A 16873-nucleotide genomic window follows, 5' to 3' on the forward strand; every position below is an offset into this window, starting at 1 on the left:
ATATGATAAGGGATTACAAAGTACGTAACATACTAGCTTTTTAAAATATTTTTTTATTTGTTTTCTAGATTACATGCAGTCCTCCGAAAAACAATAACAAAAAATACATCAATAAAGTTATTATAAGTTAGTTACATATCTACTTAGGCAAATCAAAAATTTAATTTTTAAATAGAAGTGATACTTTAATCCACAAATTTAGAATATAATCCACAAATTTATAATAATGCATGTCTCAGCCTTACACACTTCACGAATCTCGACATCTGTGCATATATCATATATCGTTTTACCACACATTCGCCTAAGGGATCGCATTTCGACAGTATTCAACCTACTTTCATCATTATTTTTCCAATTCCATACTTCGCTCCCATACATTAGAGTTGGCACTAGAACTCCGTTGTGAATTCTAGACCCCATTTACTAAATTTAGATTTTTGAAAGTTGATAACATTTACAAAATATGATAATTATAATATGATAGCTAACATCACTAAAAGCCTTGTAGCTTTGAAACGCATTGACAAGTGGAATTTCAACAGCATACAAATGATTTTAAAAAGTTAATAATAAACATTATTTTAAAAAACACAATTATAATACATCGAGCAAAGAACTAGTAAGTACCAATCTCGAAAATGTCAAGAAAGCGATGAAACTGGTCAATGGATAATCCGATTTTGTGGATTAAAGTATCACTCATCTTTTATTTTTATAATAAATTACAATAAACTTCTATCAAGAATTTTCACTAACAAACTAAAGTGCTTTAAAAAAATACGAAGAAATAAAAATATATATAAATGAAAAAATAAAAAGAACAGAAAAATAAATGGATTGTATTAATATTTTATCCAGCATGCTATTACTAAAGATGATGTGTATTTTTTGAAAATAGTTATTATGTACAATCGCGGTCAATAAATGAATCCCATAAGTATCAATTTTTGCACTTATATTAATTTGACACTTTATATACATATACAATATATATATATATATATATATATATAAGGGCGGGCGTATTACCTTAAGGCAATTTCTTCCTACCTACCCAAACCGTTCACTTTGAGAAAATTATAAATACCTGGAAATATTGAATCTTACAATTTTATACAAAAATTAAAAGCAAAGATTAACAAAAATAAATATATATATATTAAAAAAAATTAACATTATACTATGAAGAGAGGAGAGGGAGTGCAAAGGAAAGAAAAAGGATAAAGGAACAATTTAAATATTTAGAAAGTGACATTTCAATCTTGACTTAAATGTAAATAAAGAAAGGGCGTCTCTAACATTAGTGGGTAGATTATTCCACAATCGAGCGGCTGCTAGTGTGAAAAAGGAAGCAATAAAATTAGAGCGATGACAGGCTATTAAAAGGGTTCTCTCGTTACTAGAACGAAGAGATAGTCCGTGCACTTAGGTACGTGGAAAAGTGAAATTAGTCTAGTACAATGCCGAGGACAGCGTAATCCAATATTTCCAATAACGTATGGTGAGTCTTCACGTCTACGTTGTTTTAAGTGTTTATACTTTTTACCCTATCATTCCACTCTACCATTGTGTAAATTTTTTCACATTTTTAAATTTTTTGTAGCTTTTATTAATAAAATACTATTGTGAGTTTAAAAAGAACAAGAACAATGGGTAACATATAGAGGTAACTAAATTGAAGAGTTTTATTCTGACTTACTCCTAACCAATGAGCAATATTTATTGATTGGTAATATTGCTTTAAAATCTTTTGCTGACCTCAACACAAATCCAAATATTTGCATACCTGATTTGTCATGATTGAAATAATCCACAAAATGTTAAAAGCGGTAGGTCGTAAGATATAGTTTAGGTAAAAATAGGTTTTAATGACAGCAGGGCCGCGATTATGAACAGCTATATTCATCGGTATATTCTGAGACACTATAAACTAATATCGATATTTATGCACGAAAGTGAGTATATTTGTATGAAAATTCAAAGTATCTTCATCAATAACCATGAACATTTTTAGATTTTTTTTAACATATTCTATTTTTCATACAGAAAACTATAGAATTAAGAATACTCCAGAAGGAGCGTAGAATCATACTTGAATACATCGGACTGTTTCCATTAATTCCCCCACTATGCCCTTCTTTCGCCGCGTGCATTCGTGACGTCACCGCGTTATGTTGCTTGATGGAAAAAAAATCATAACACAAATGTAAGGTAAAAAAAAAACTATCTGTTAATTTCTTTAAAATTATATTGTGCGCACGGAAACATTGATTGACACAACAGAGAAGATTAATAAAGGGTCATTTAATAAGAGTAATTGAATTAATAAACTTTGAACTTAAAATAAAAAACAAATTTTATTTTACATAAAACGGATATTTTTATAAAATGTTAAATAATTTTTCAAATGTCCCCTACGGCGTTGTTTAATCCTAGGCCTAATTTTCATTAGTTATTTCATTAGATGAGCAAAGTAGGGTGAAAAAATTTACTACCCTGGCAACACTAACGAAATTTCCATTTTGTTTCTTTGACAATCTGACAGATGGAAAATAATTAAATTTTTAAGTAATGCATTTGCTATACAAACATCTGTTTGCTGATTACACATGAAATGGGATACCATCCTTTTTCTTTAAGATCCTAGCAGTATTTCTACACTTTAAAAGGACACAACACAGCATAGTCAAATTGAAATCAGGAGTTGCGTACTGAGCGACGTCTACAAAGAAACTAATGGGTCAAAACGTTAACCTACTCATTTATGAGTAGTTAAGTCGCCTTCTGTTTGATGTGCGTATGCGGTTTCTGGACAATTCTTAATTCTATGCAGAAAACTTAATTTCACTTTGTAGATAAACTTGAAAATAAATTTTATCTTCCCATCATAATTAAGGCTCTGGACACCGAATGTCGAACACCTTTTAAATAAATCCAAAATTCGGTTGACGAACGACAGCTGTTTGCCGTCCCCTAGTGAGTTTTCTGAGGTTTCCTCGCTATTAGCTCCTAAAAAGACCACAGCCAAAACATTCCACCCGATTCTTAAATTGTATAAACAAAACTCCTTGATAAATGTTTTCTGTAAAGTGAATTCCGAAGTATATACAATTGGAAAATGTTGACAAACTCAAAACGTTGTTTATGAATCTACCTGGTCCAAGAAGAAGCATATTTAAAAAAAAATATTTTCAGGCATATAAGTGATATAATTCAATCAGATCAATCTCACCCGCAACAAAAAAGGTTGTAGCTCTACAACTTCACAAACGTCAACAGATAGGAGAATCGAAGGAATATAGATGTTTAAATAAAGGCTGAATGGAGAATGTTACACAATGTGTAAAGTGGCCACTTAAACCAGCCAATGACAGGTCATAAACCCTGTGGATGCCTAGACTTCTATATTCCCTTCTGTAAAATGTTCTTTATGTCTGTTTTAACATGTTAATATCTCTTTAAAGTAAATATAAACCTCGTACGTTATATGCAAGGTAAAATGACGTTTCGATTTTCGTATCCAGTTTATGATCATGTTCATTGATTTTAAAGAAATGTAAGTCTTTTAATGAAAGAACCAAAATATTTAGAAACTGAGAATACAAATTAATGCTATAAATTATTAGAAATCACTTAGAGAAAGTAGATTCTTTAGATTCTTGTTAAACATTTGACGTTTGGATTTGCATCCGTCTACCTCTGAGGTACAGAAATATAATGCGACTAACGTATGTAAAAATAATAAAGTAATCCACGAAACATCAATATTTATTTATATGCTCACCATGTAAACATATTAACTTAAACCAGTCAGTTGCTTTAAAAAGCTTTACTACATTACATAACACTCAGGCTCAAGAAAAATCATATTCATATTTATGATCTCACCAGAAATCAAACCTGGAACCTCCGTACGAGAATCAAGCGTCGTTTATCACAATGGCCGCCTTTTTATTTGTTAAGGCTTCCATAGTCTCTTTTCAATAAAATTTTTCTCAGTTATTTTATATCACTCTAACACCTAATGTTATGTTTATGCATCGCCGAATATGCGCTTATAACAAATTTATAATATTTTTTATCGTTTCAGTAATAAATGTTGGTTAATTGTAATTTTATTCCAACGTTTATAGCGCGAAGAGACGCTTTGTTTATTTTCTTTCTTCAGGAAGAACGTTCGTTTATTGCCATTAATTCCGCTAGAGTTGGAAAAGCTTATAAAAAAGTTAAGAGAGCCAGAACACTTCAGTACCCCTAATTATTCTGCTGAGTAATAATGGCACATGCAACACGCTCTAAAAAAGTCTGAAGTTAAAAAACAATATTTTCCTTGTTTTGCTCATATTTATTTCATTATTTCATTATTTTCTTTATGTGTTCATCCTGAGAAGGTTTAAATAATGCGACTCGGTACAAAGGCATATTTCATTAAAAAAATAGACAATACAATATTACTCTTATATTTGTTGCAAAAACTGCGATGGATAAGATACGTATAATAATTGTGTATTTATGATGATTAACAAACAATAAACAACACAAAAGACTTATAAATCACAATTATTTCGCTTGTTTATATAAAAATATTGATCAATTTTTTATAATAATATGTGAACATAATATGTACATTTGTAAAATATGTGTATAGTTTTTTTTTTTTTTTAATGAACAAGCTCAATTCAATTCTATCACGTTATTTATTTATTACCAAAACTATGCATATCTACAAGTCATTACAATTTTACGTCCATAATTATCATAGAAGACTATTTGATCTTATGAATTCAGTAATAGTCCTCATATAATTATCAAAAGTCTCGTTAGAGACATGAATATCAGCAATATTTTCTACATAATGGTAAAATTTAAAACATACGAGATAATGCGTTTCAGTGTGACTTATTATAATTGAAGGTTGAACGATAAAATGTACTGTACGATCTTAATTGCCGCGCAGACTGGAAACATTTAGAGGTACGTTTTCGAAACAGAATGTAGAATCAATATTACAATTTGTTTTATGATAAAGATACGTCAAGTCTTTAATCAGTTTCTTGACTTTCAGCTTATCTACGTTTGATAACGAAATTTTTTCTTCTCCGCAGATTCAATTAAATTTGTGTGAGTTATGTAACGTGGTGATCAAACAGCACATCCAAATTCCAAATGGCTACAAACTAATGTGTTATACAAATACATTATGGATAATACAGTATAATTGATAAGATTAAGAAAGGGTCTCTGAGATGGTTTGGTCACGTAGAACGAATGGAAGACGAGAGAATGGTAAAACAAGTAAATATGGCAAAAATGAACGGCAACGTTAGACGAGGACGACCAAGGAAGACGTGGCATGATCAGATAAACCAAAATCTTAAGTCTGGTCATGTCAAAAGCAGACAGAACCGAAGGGCATGTATGACAAGATGTATGAATGTGAAAGAGGCTAGGATTGTATGCCAGGATAGACGTGTGTGGCGGTCCATTCTCTCTGCCTACCCCTACGGGGAAATGGCGTGATGGTAGTAGTAGTTATGGATGATAAATATTTTAAAAGGTAACATATTCTGTACACGAAACCCAACAACTTTAAAGCTTTCTCATAGATATCATTAAAATTAGTGGAAAATGTAAAGTCTGATTCAAGAGTTAATCCGAGATCTTGAATCACGTTAAATAAGTTTTAAAATGCCCGATAATAGAAAAATATCACATACTACGGATACCGTTATAAATACATTAATTGGATTTAGAGTAATTAATTGTATTTTCAAAAACAATATGGATATTGTGAAAAAATGTTTTTCTACATAAATGTAAAAAAGAATTTCGATAAAAATACGTTCGTAGAAAAACACGACGTGTTTGGTCTTGGTTGTTGTGACTTCAAGATTTGTGATATTTTTATTTAAGTATTTCAACGGCCACGAACAAATAAACATGAATTGTGACGTATTAGGGGCGTGGCCAATAGAATCACTGTTTTTGCGGGAATTGAACATTACAATTTTGATAGTATTTTATATGCTACTAATAATTAGCAAAAATATATTGTTTTTTTACTGAACAGTATTTCAATAACCTTTATTAATTTAAAAATTTCAAAAAAAAGTTACATTTCTCTATTAATAAGGCACCAAATGTTTTAAGAAATGGAAAGAGTCCAGAGGCCTAGATAAAGATGGATAGATAATTTGAAAGAGGACGGGAGTAGGGTAGGAAAGTGTGGAGAATGTTGGTCTTGTAGTTTAGAATAAAATGGTTTATGGAGTACTGGGTCTAGTTAAACCACAGTTTCTTCATATTTTTGAATTTTATTTGTTGGTTGTAGTAAGAGAAAGATTTTTTACATATGATTAAATTTTTCCAGTATTATTGACCTTGCTTATATTGTACAAAGCTTATATTTCACAAGTGGATTTTGTTTCCTGGCTATCATTATTTGAGAAGTGTAGAGAAATTTAGGAAATTATGATTGTGGACTTTTGTAAGAACTTCTTTAAATTTGCTAAATGAAGAGGAAACCACAGAAAACGCATTCAAGAGAAGCCTGATAATTGATAGACATCAGTAGGTCTTACTTAGTTATTATTTTGCATGTTAACAATATATTGTCCTTCTTATCAGTACTATTCTAATTTTGAAAGATATTACCTCTTGTCGTTGCGACTTATTACGGAATAGATGTATCTTAGATCCTCACCAACGCTTCTGCATCACGCCTCCAAGTTATGTCTTTTGACGCTGAAAAGGGTGCAATGCATCAACTAGCGGAGACTACCTTGAGAGGTTTCATCATCACATAGACAGCTGCTGATCTCGGAAAGTTAAAAACGGTGCAAGTAGCACATAAAATTGCCATAGCTTGTGAGGATTTGAATTAGTTGGAAACTCATCCCATGCTTTTTTCCTGAAAACAGAGGGATTGAAAATATAAGGAAACAACATTGCGGTTTCACTCAAATAACATTCTTCTAGAGTTGAAGAGTCCTACTTCTAATTTACTCATCTTTTAGCAAAACTAAAAAGAAACAGAATAAAAGTCTAGAACTCTTCTTTGAAGCGTAAAAGAAGGATAGCCAGAGACATGAGCTGATGTTGTGTACGCCTGAGGTAGGCTAAGTCCCACCATGGAATTTAGCACGGCGCCGTGCCGCGCCAAGGACAAAAAGTCGATGATACACGTATTTTGTAATATTGGACTGGCAAGAATATTCCACCAGTTTTTAAAATGGCCATTTTGTTTGGCGTGAAAAGAAAAACAAACTTCACAACATTCTAGAAATACAAATTTATTTTTTCCTGTAAAATTTTTAAATTTTAAAAAATCAAATCATCAGTAAGAAAAATGTTCCAAATGATTCGAGATTGAGAATACAATTTTTAAAGATCCGAAATATATGTAAGTGGTAAATTATGAAGGTATTACCGACGGCTGGGCCTTTCTATCAATAGGATTACATATTCAATTACCATAACATAGTAATACCATTGGCTTATACAATCCTCGCTTTGCTGAAGGTCAAACCTAACCTTACATACTATTCTTGAAAGTCAATCGATGGATTGGTCCTACATCACGTTAATCCTTGACTATTATTAGGGGTCATAAAGGATTATCGGTAATATGTGAAAACGTATGAATCAAAGAACTTAGGGTTTTTGTATGAGTTGATTGATAACCCACTTACTAAAGTAAAGTTAAGATAGGCACTTATCGAATTTTCTTTTAAAAGAAATCAAACAAATCATCCTTCTTATTTCATTTTACTGATCATCCAGATTTGTCGGCCTCGTGGTGTAATGGTCAGCGCGTTTGCCGCCCATGCAAGAGGTCTCGGGTTCGATTCACGACATGGTTGACGTGAAATATTTATAAACAGGGTGTTTTTACACTAGAATATTTCATAGTTCCCGTACTAGTACCTGAAGCGTAAGATTGTTCATCTTATCTTCATGTAATAAAAATGATCAAGATACGCTGCGATTGGTGTACCAAAGCAGTGCTTTATGCACCATAAGGTGTAGAAAGGGAGTGATGAATCATCCAGATAAATAAAAGTATTATCGATTGGGCATTTACTTTGTTAAACTCCATATGTACGAGTATTTTAATATATTCATACATAAAAAGCAGATTTGAGTTTACTAATGCCATTTGTTTGAAAATACCCTACAAGGCGAAAGAATATTGCTTTTTAAAAAAAAAAAAATCAATAAGGGTCTATGAAATAATTTCAATTAATAAAAATATATTTTTGGTGCTTATTAGTGGCATAAAATATATTTTTAATTTATAATTTTCGATTCCCGCATAAACGGTACATTGCATTGGCCGCGCCCCTAAAACGAAACGGTGCGGTTAAATTTTGAACTTTGTGAGCGTTTAAATTTAAATAGAACATTGTCACGAATCTTGACGTAACAATTGTGAAAGCCAAACATGTCCCGTATTTTAAAGATATGTTTTTCAATAATTTCGTTTTGAAAATTATGCATAAAAATATTTCTCCGCAACATGCGTATTGATTTTGAGAATGCAATTATTTTTCAACATCCATTTTACATGTTTTTATCGGTATTTGTGGTATGTGATATTTCCATTTAATTATATTTTTTGTTTTTTAAAAAATAAAAAATAAATGTCGAACCGGGTTGTGATCTCAGGGCTGGTGTTGCGGACTCACGGATCAGAGGTTGTAGGTTTGAAGCCTACTCTACCCCAATTTAATTCCCATTTTCTAATAGTGAGTTATTTACAACTCGTTAAAAATGCCCCCAAAATTTATATAGCTGGGTAAATCTTAAGAAAACATTTTTTTTTTTTTTAACATTTACAATTTAAGATTAAGATTTTTTTAGTATTTTCAAAACGAATGGTCTAACTTATGAAACTTTAAGCCGTTTGTAAGTTGACTTATTTAAAATATTTAAAAAAATATCTGTACCTCAAAGGCAGACGAATGCAATTCCAGATTTTGATGAAATGATATTTCGATTTTCGTATCCAGTTTATGACCATGTCCATTGATTTTTTTTAAAATACAAGTCTTTTTATGAATGAACCAATGTATTAACATACTAAATATATAAATTAATGTTATAACTCATAAGAAATCATTTCAACAGTAGATTCTTTAGACTTGTGTTGAACATTTGGCGTTTGGATTTGCATCCGTCTGTCTCTGAGGTGCAAATACATACCTACAAACATATTTTATACAATTTTTTATTTTTCAACATTTTAATTTTCTTATTTTTACTAAAACTAAAATCTAACTGAGCCACTTTATGTAGCTTGTTGGTAAATAATAATAATATCAACAATTTTATTTCAGCTCGATTGGGAAATGCAATACCCAACCAGCCATATAACCAATACAAAGAACATTCAAAGTAGTATAATTATTTTTAAAAAAGAAGAAAACCATTATTTGTTTAACAATACAATGGAAAGAACAATATTAAAACAAACACGTGTTGACATAAAAAAATAATTTAAATAGAATTGAAATAAAAGGTTAAGTAGAATAATCTAAATTAAAAAGTATGACACTTAAGCGTCCTGCTCCAATGCTCTCATAACCGCGATTCCGAGCATCGTTCCATTAATTGGTTCAATATAATATTGAACTTTTCCTCGGCTTTTTTTTAGGCTTGTTATTTGATGTCGATCCATTCCAGCTAGGAAATTCAGCAGTTGCAAACATCCCATTCGCTCTACAATGTCCGGAAAGCTAATGTAAAATGTTAAACCACTGCAATTTTTTTTTAAAGAATAGATTTTTTTGATACAGAATTAAACTTCAACAGATGACAACATCAAAGGATAAAAATGTTCATACAATAATATTTATTACAGAGTGTAAAGAGGTCACTAAAATAGCCGATGACAATTTATGATACCTATAATTTATCTAGATTTTCATATTTCCTTCACTAAGAAATATATTGTTTTTTTTTATTAAAATACCATAAATCTGTCTCCGTCACTCTTTTTATGTACAATGAAATTTGCCAGATTTTAAAAAAAAAACTATGGATCCCCAGATCTTACTTGGAAAAACGCACTCAGCAGACAAAGGCGACTGAAGTTTCCCTTTTTAATGCTTTTCTTATTCAAGAATATATTAATTATTGCTGTAATAAAACGCCTTTAAAAATTATAATAATACAAATTCGTATATGTAGTTTTATTCCATTTTTATTTATAAATTTTTACCAGTGACCGGGTTTCTGACGATGTCGGTCTGACGATGTTGCCGACGAAACCCGGTCACTGGTAAAAATTTATAAATAAAAGTGGAATAAAACTAAATACGTATTTTTATAATTATAATTAAAAATGCAGTTCCACCAAGAAATGTCAGTAGAAAAACTCAACCTTTAAAAATAATATCTCACCTCGGCCATGCCAGAAATTAATATGTGGATCTCAGTCATGGTAGCTAACTGCACTAACCAATACACCGCGAGGCCGACTAATTTCCGCTAGATTTCTTTTCTCATGTTTTACTTAAGACTATTTATTTATTGTATGTACGGCTTAAGCCAATTACAAAACAATGGAATTAAGAAACATTTAAAAAATATGTTTTTATTTCAATATTTATGTTTCGTTTACCATATACATGTACATATTTTTTTTGTTACATCTTTTACTTTCTTTTTCTATTAAAAAAAAAAATTTTACTCGGTATTTTGCTATTTTTTTTAAATTTGTTTTTTCCCATGCACATATATTTACCATTTTACCATGAATTGAAATATGTTTTTTACTGTGTATTTTATTTTTACTGTTTTTTTACTACATTTTTTACTATTTTTTTACTACATTTTTAACTTTGTTTTATTATGTTCTAACTTCATTTTTTACTATGTTTCTACTACATTTTTTACAATGTTTTTCGCTTTGTCCTTTTTTTATTATTGTTTCTACATATGGATAACTGTTTTTTTCTATAGATACTTTGACTGTCTTAGAACGGGGCAAATAACCCTAGTAAGCTAGTCAAAGCAACTTTGTATAAATTATTATTTTGTGTTTGTAATAAAATATGATAATAAAAAGATTTTTAAAAAAGGAACTGAAAAAAAAAAACATAAAACCATGAAGCAAAGACAAACAAGGGCAATAAAATAATGCTATACAATACTCGTAGATATCGAGTCTAAAACACTCATCTAGAGATCTTGTTCCATTACACTCGCAGAAATATACTTTTTTCCACCGGAGCCGAGGAATGAATGAAAATGATGTTAAAAAATCACGATGATAAAAAACAATGCTTTTGAGATTCATGATTTTATGTTTGATGTTTATGATCGCATATGCCATATGCGAAGTGGTATTACCCCTCGACTTCCTGAGTAATATATCGACCTAAATTAGCAGCAAATATGGTTCTGGGAATATACGAGTATATTTTCCGGGTCGATGCGGCGAAGAGCAACTTGGAGATATGATATATAAATGTCCATTATTTATCCTTTATACGGTGAAAGTATTTTGATTAATAGTACAACTTTAGCTTTCAATATTGCGTAGCAAAAAAATGAAAAAATATTTTAATGTAAAAAAGATCGGTCATTTTTTAAAACTAAGTGTGCGAATGTCTCTGCACCTATTAATAATAATTTGACCATCAATAAATTATTACACGTGTGTGTGTATATATTGCATACCTAGCTACGTAATACTGTTTTTTTGTCGTTCATTTGAGCATGTTTATAAGTGACATTGTCAAAGGTTTTTTAACCTGTTAATCAATCAAACATGTTATTTTCCATAAAAATTCAATAATTAATACCGGTTTGTTGTATTTATTTTAAAAACTGTTTGTAAAAGCCGTTGTACTTTATATGGTTCTCATAAAATTTCCGTACTACAAAACCAAAAATACATGTTTGTTTGTTTGTCCGTCGCAACAACCCCTCCCACGCGGTAAACTATAGCTACTTGAAATTAAGAGACGTCATTATTTTTTTAAATTTAGTTTATCATGTATTATTTTTGTTAGATTCACCCTGAAATTAATTCCCACTGTCGTTCAACCTATTGTCATCTTAAGAAGGTGGATCGTGTGTTTCCTATACGTTAACAACAAAATGATAAAAACATCTTAATCACTGATGACTTAGCACGGATTTCGAGTTTTTGACAGTTAGAGATATTAAAGATGACTTCAATTCTTCACCCTAGAAAACTATTTTCAAGGCAGTTAAACCCTGAGGTACCACTAGTAGTTCAGTGGAAGTAAGATTAGAAATGGAGTAGTTTAAAAGCATCAACATAGTTTTCTTTAGTCATTTCCAACTGGTTTAGGAGCTCTTTGCACCATCAAGCCAAAACCTATATTCTTAATAAAAAGTTTAACTGGCTGGCATCGCCCATTCTGTACGGAATTACAAATTATTATGTACTAAAGTTTTAACTGCTCTCAAACGGTAAGCCGTAACATAAAATTTAAACATTTCAAAAATGTTATTTTCAATATTACCTGCATAGTTCTATAAATTTAAGCTCCTTATAAAAGGAAACCGTAGCATTGTAAAAATAATATAAATGTATTCATGAAAATTTTAAAAATTATGAAAATGATAAAATCAGTCCAAAGCATTAAAAAAAAACAAATAATGTACTGCGGATTTTGATATTATTCGAAAAATATATGTACGCTTATAAATTGCTTTTTTAAAAGGTGCTGATTACTTAAAAAAATATTCAAAACGTGATTCTTCAGAATACGAAGGGAAAGAGTCTACATACAATTAAACGTTTATAAGGTTGAGAAAATTTGCCAACTTCTAATCTGCTTGCGAATATAACTTTTAGCCTACCTTAACAACGCTGTAAATTTAACATAATTCAAATTTGAAATTAATTCGGCGGGCGAATAGGGTTGAGCCCGTGAAATAGGAATTTTCCCTAATAGTCTGGAATCGGGCAACCCTAAATCATGGCAATATTCTCAGGCCTATATCACGGTGCCTATATCCGCGAGCCCTATATTTTTTACCAGTGCTTCCGAAACTGTTATATTTTTTAAAGCATTTTCATCATTTGCATTTGCATTTGCATGTTGTAAAATAGTATTTTTTTATTACCTGCTAGATATAATTTTACCATGACAAAAAGCAAAAATATAGACAAACTCCAGTCATATGGATTGCTTAATATCAGGATCGCCATCAGGAAATAAAAAAAGGAGATATTATTCCTTAAACCAATTAACTTAGCTTGACATGTTTAAGTAAGTTTTTAATGCGATTCCGATTCGCTCTATTATTTTAAAAGCAATATGAAGTGATCTTAGGAGTATATTTTGCGTTTTTTTTCAACACATTGCCTTCATTTAGTGGTCAATCTAACTATCCGGATATCTGTGTATTTGGATAACGTCTGGCACTCATTATTTTGGATTATTCTAGTTTAACTTTCTTTTAAATATTTATTTTAGCACGTAGCAAAACAAAGTGCATAAATTCAATCTATTTAAAAACAAAGCTTTAAGTAACACAATTCAGAACGACTTAGGACTCAGAACTTGCCTCTGTTAGCTAGAAAATCCGTTTTAATACTGGAGACTTGGGCTGCATTTATAACTACCCAATAAATGAATTCTTTTTTTTTTTTTCTATCAATAACAAATAAAAATACAATATTACAACTTAAAACAATTTTTTACATTAATCAAATACATTTATTTACATTAACGTTTCCCATTACGTAAAAGAAATAAACAATTCTTGTGTACATAATGGGGAGTGACGTCTTACAATAGTTTATTTTATTTTTAATTAATAGTATTTTTAGAATAACATAAATTAATTATAAAAATATGTTTTCAATCAGTGTTAGATAAAGAAGAATTATAAATGTAATTTTTTACTTCTTTCTTAAATATTTTGTATTCCAGACTATATATTTATACAAAGATACACGTACATGTCCACATTTTTATACGCAACGCACATACATACACAGTACACATAAATGTTCATACACAATACAACAATATTTATCAATACTTACGAATTTCCATAAATACTATGTAAACTGTGGTGATGGTAAAGGTGAAAGTGTATTTTATTAATTGAATGTTAGTGTAGTGAGTGTTCTGACGAAAAGACGGGTACGTCTCGAAACCAGTAGACAAAAAAATTGGCAAGTAGTTAAGTACGAATATTTAATAACAGTTTTTAAAATGTTTTACCACAAAGTTAAAGCTTTGAACATAAATAAAACTAACAAAATTATTGTGTGTTTGGCGGCACCTGATACATTTTCGAATAATTCATTATGTCAATTTGATTTTTTTATTTTAAAAAACCGTTTGTCAAAATCAACGTTTTTTTTCATGACACTACATATTACATATTACGGATTTAAATTTCAAATGAAATTCAAATTGAAGAACTCTGTTCTTTACCCCTCCAACCCACTCTCTTCCTGCTGAAGTTCGGATGCGAAGAATCTAGTACCTATTTGAAGAACAGCGGAACTCAAAATTTTTACGCGCCTTGTTTACAAGATTTTCAAGGGATTTCAAAATATTATCATATTTATAATCCTCGCCTTTTTTCAAGTATGTCAGCTGTCTAAAAACGTTTCAGAGAAGAATTAGATGATTTCTTGATAGGGTTTCTTGTAAAATTATCAATAACACGATTATTGAACCAGTTATTTGCTATTGTAGCAGCATGTTATTTCAATCAAACCAAGAAAGTTTAAACAAACTATCCATATAACAAAACAAAGCATTAACTTTGAAAAAAAAAACGAAAAACAAATGTAAATTTGATTTTAAATTAATTAAAAGTATTTAAACATAGAATATTTTACAATACGATGAAATATGTGCATAAAATTCTAATTTTCAAATAAAACGCTGATTTTTTTTGATGACAACATGATTGTGATCACAATACTAGAGAAAAGGAAAAAATTGGACTCGCTTGAAGAAAAAAGGCAGTCACCAAATTCAATTTTATAAAAGACAGTAAAAAAAAATCTGATTTGGAAGGAGAGAGCAAGAGGATCCAGGAAAAAAAAAAAAATCAGGATGTTAGTTTTAAAAGTGGCCATGATAAGTGACTTTTTGTGTGAAGAGGTAGCTCATTCTAAAGTCTTGCACATTGAATAGGAGAGGAATTGCTGCGGAATAATGGGAATTTTGAAGAATGGAAAGTGTTACCTCTTAAGAAGAGCAAAATGATAGACTAGAAAGAAGGATAAAATAGATTAGAAAGGTAAATGAAATTCTCTGGAAGATATTTTGGTGCGCAAGGGTTGTGAAGGGTTTAATTTTGCTATTTATTAAAATGAAAGCATTAATTTTAATTTAATCCCGATATTATAATTTATTTTAAGCTTATATTCACGCTCAGGCTGTCAATTGTTAATATAAGCAATGTATTTACTGTTGACCATTGAATATTATGACAAACAAATTTTAATCAAATCTGAGAGGTGAATTATATCAAAACTAGTGTGATTAATTTTATTATTAATGTGATCAAATACGTGGCTCAGGTTAAATGTAATAATTTACGAACAGACCCCCAAACCACTCAAATAAATACAATTTTGATAATTATTTGAGGCAACAAAATGAAAATTGAAAACCGTACATGTTTTTTTAATACAATAACTTAGAATTATAATTTAAAATTTAAAACCATCTACTCTTTAATATGATTGTATTCGCATTCACAAATCCAACTTTATTTGACGTATCCATTTAAACGATTTTTCGTATTTTTAATTGCTATTACATAATATATACAAATAAATTTTCCAATACGTCTCGCAGCTACAGATCACGTGGACGAAAATATGTGTGTTGCCATTTACATTATTTTTTAAATTGACTATGAAGTGTTTTTCGGCCTCGTCGTATAATGGTCAGCGCATTTGCTTTCCACGCAAAAGGTCCCTGCTTCACTTCTTGACATGTTTGATATGAAATATTTATTCAAAACGGTTTCACTCTAAAATATTTTATAGTAGCTGGACTGGTACCTGAAGCGTACAACTGATCATCTTACCTTCATGTAACATAAAGTGATCGAGATGCGCTGCGCTTGATGTACCAATGTAGTGTCATATGCACCATCTGGTGTGGAAATGAAATGATGATGATGGTGATTAAGTGCTATTATTTTTTTTAATAATTGTTAAGTGCAGTACGTTCGCTTGCGGTGTTCATTTATTTACTTATAAGAAGTTTATTACACAATTTTTTAGACACAATTTCCGACTCTATGGGACTTTAAGTTCTAGGGTGAGTTAAAGATTAGTTGACACAAACAAATGAGTATATTATCACAAATATTATATCAAGTTTGATCAATTCTTTAAATTTATAAAAATATCTTCTTTTCTTTTCTTTTGCTTGGCATTGTGTCAAATCGTTGACCAAGTAGGCTGTTGAAGTTGGCTTTTCTCGTTTTTAGACTCTATTTTTTTCGGTGCTGGGTATCACTATCATCAAGACCGTTCTTGACAGAATTTTGGAGCATGAGTTATATTTTATAATATATTTATTTAGAATACAGACCTGCCATCTAATAACATAATTTACTTAATTTTACTTAAAAAAAGCAACTACGGTTTAAACTATATGAAGACTAAATGTACTTTATATTAAAATAGAAGAAATATGGACAAAACAAGCAGATAGTGGGAAGGAATACAAGGAAATTGATGAGTGTTGAAGAATGAATGAAGGAAAGTAGGAATGGAAAAACGCATTTGATTTGATGGCGAGTTATCCAGTAGTACTTTGGTCTTACTCCGGATAACTGTCGGGGAAGATCCACGGGTATTGCCTTATTTACCGTGTGGTCTGGTTATCTCCATCAAATT

The 16873-nt window shown here is 30.3% G+C and overlaps 1 protein-coding gene across 1 annotated transcript in view; it reads left to right on the forward strand.

Moving 5' to 3' along the window:
• The window catches only part of LOC148283828 (lachesin-like), a 275848-nt gene that overhangs the window by 96908 nt on the left and 162067 nt on the right, over positions 1-16873 (forward strand). The gene's annotated exons all lie outside the window — the stretch shown is intronic.

This window comes from Micrasema longulum, unplaced genomic scaffold (genome assembly GCF_059751315.1).
Source record: "Micrasema longulum isolate JH-2025_06_02 unplaced genomic scaffold, ASM5975131v1 h1tg000191l, whole genome shotgun sequence".
Lineage (NCBI taxonomy): Eukaryota > Metazoa > Arthropoda > Insecta > Trichoptera > Brachycentridae > Micrasema > Micrasema longulum.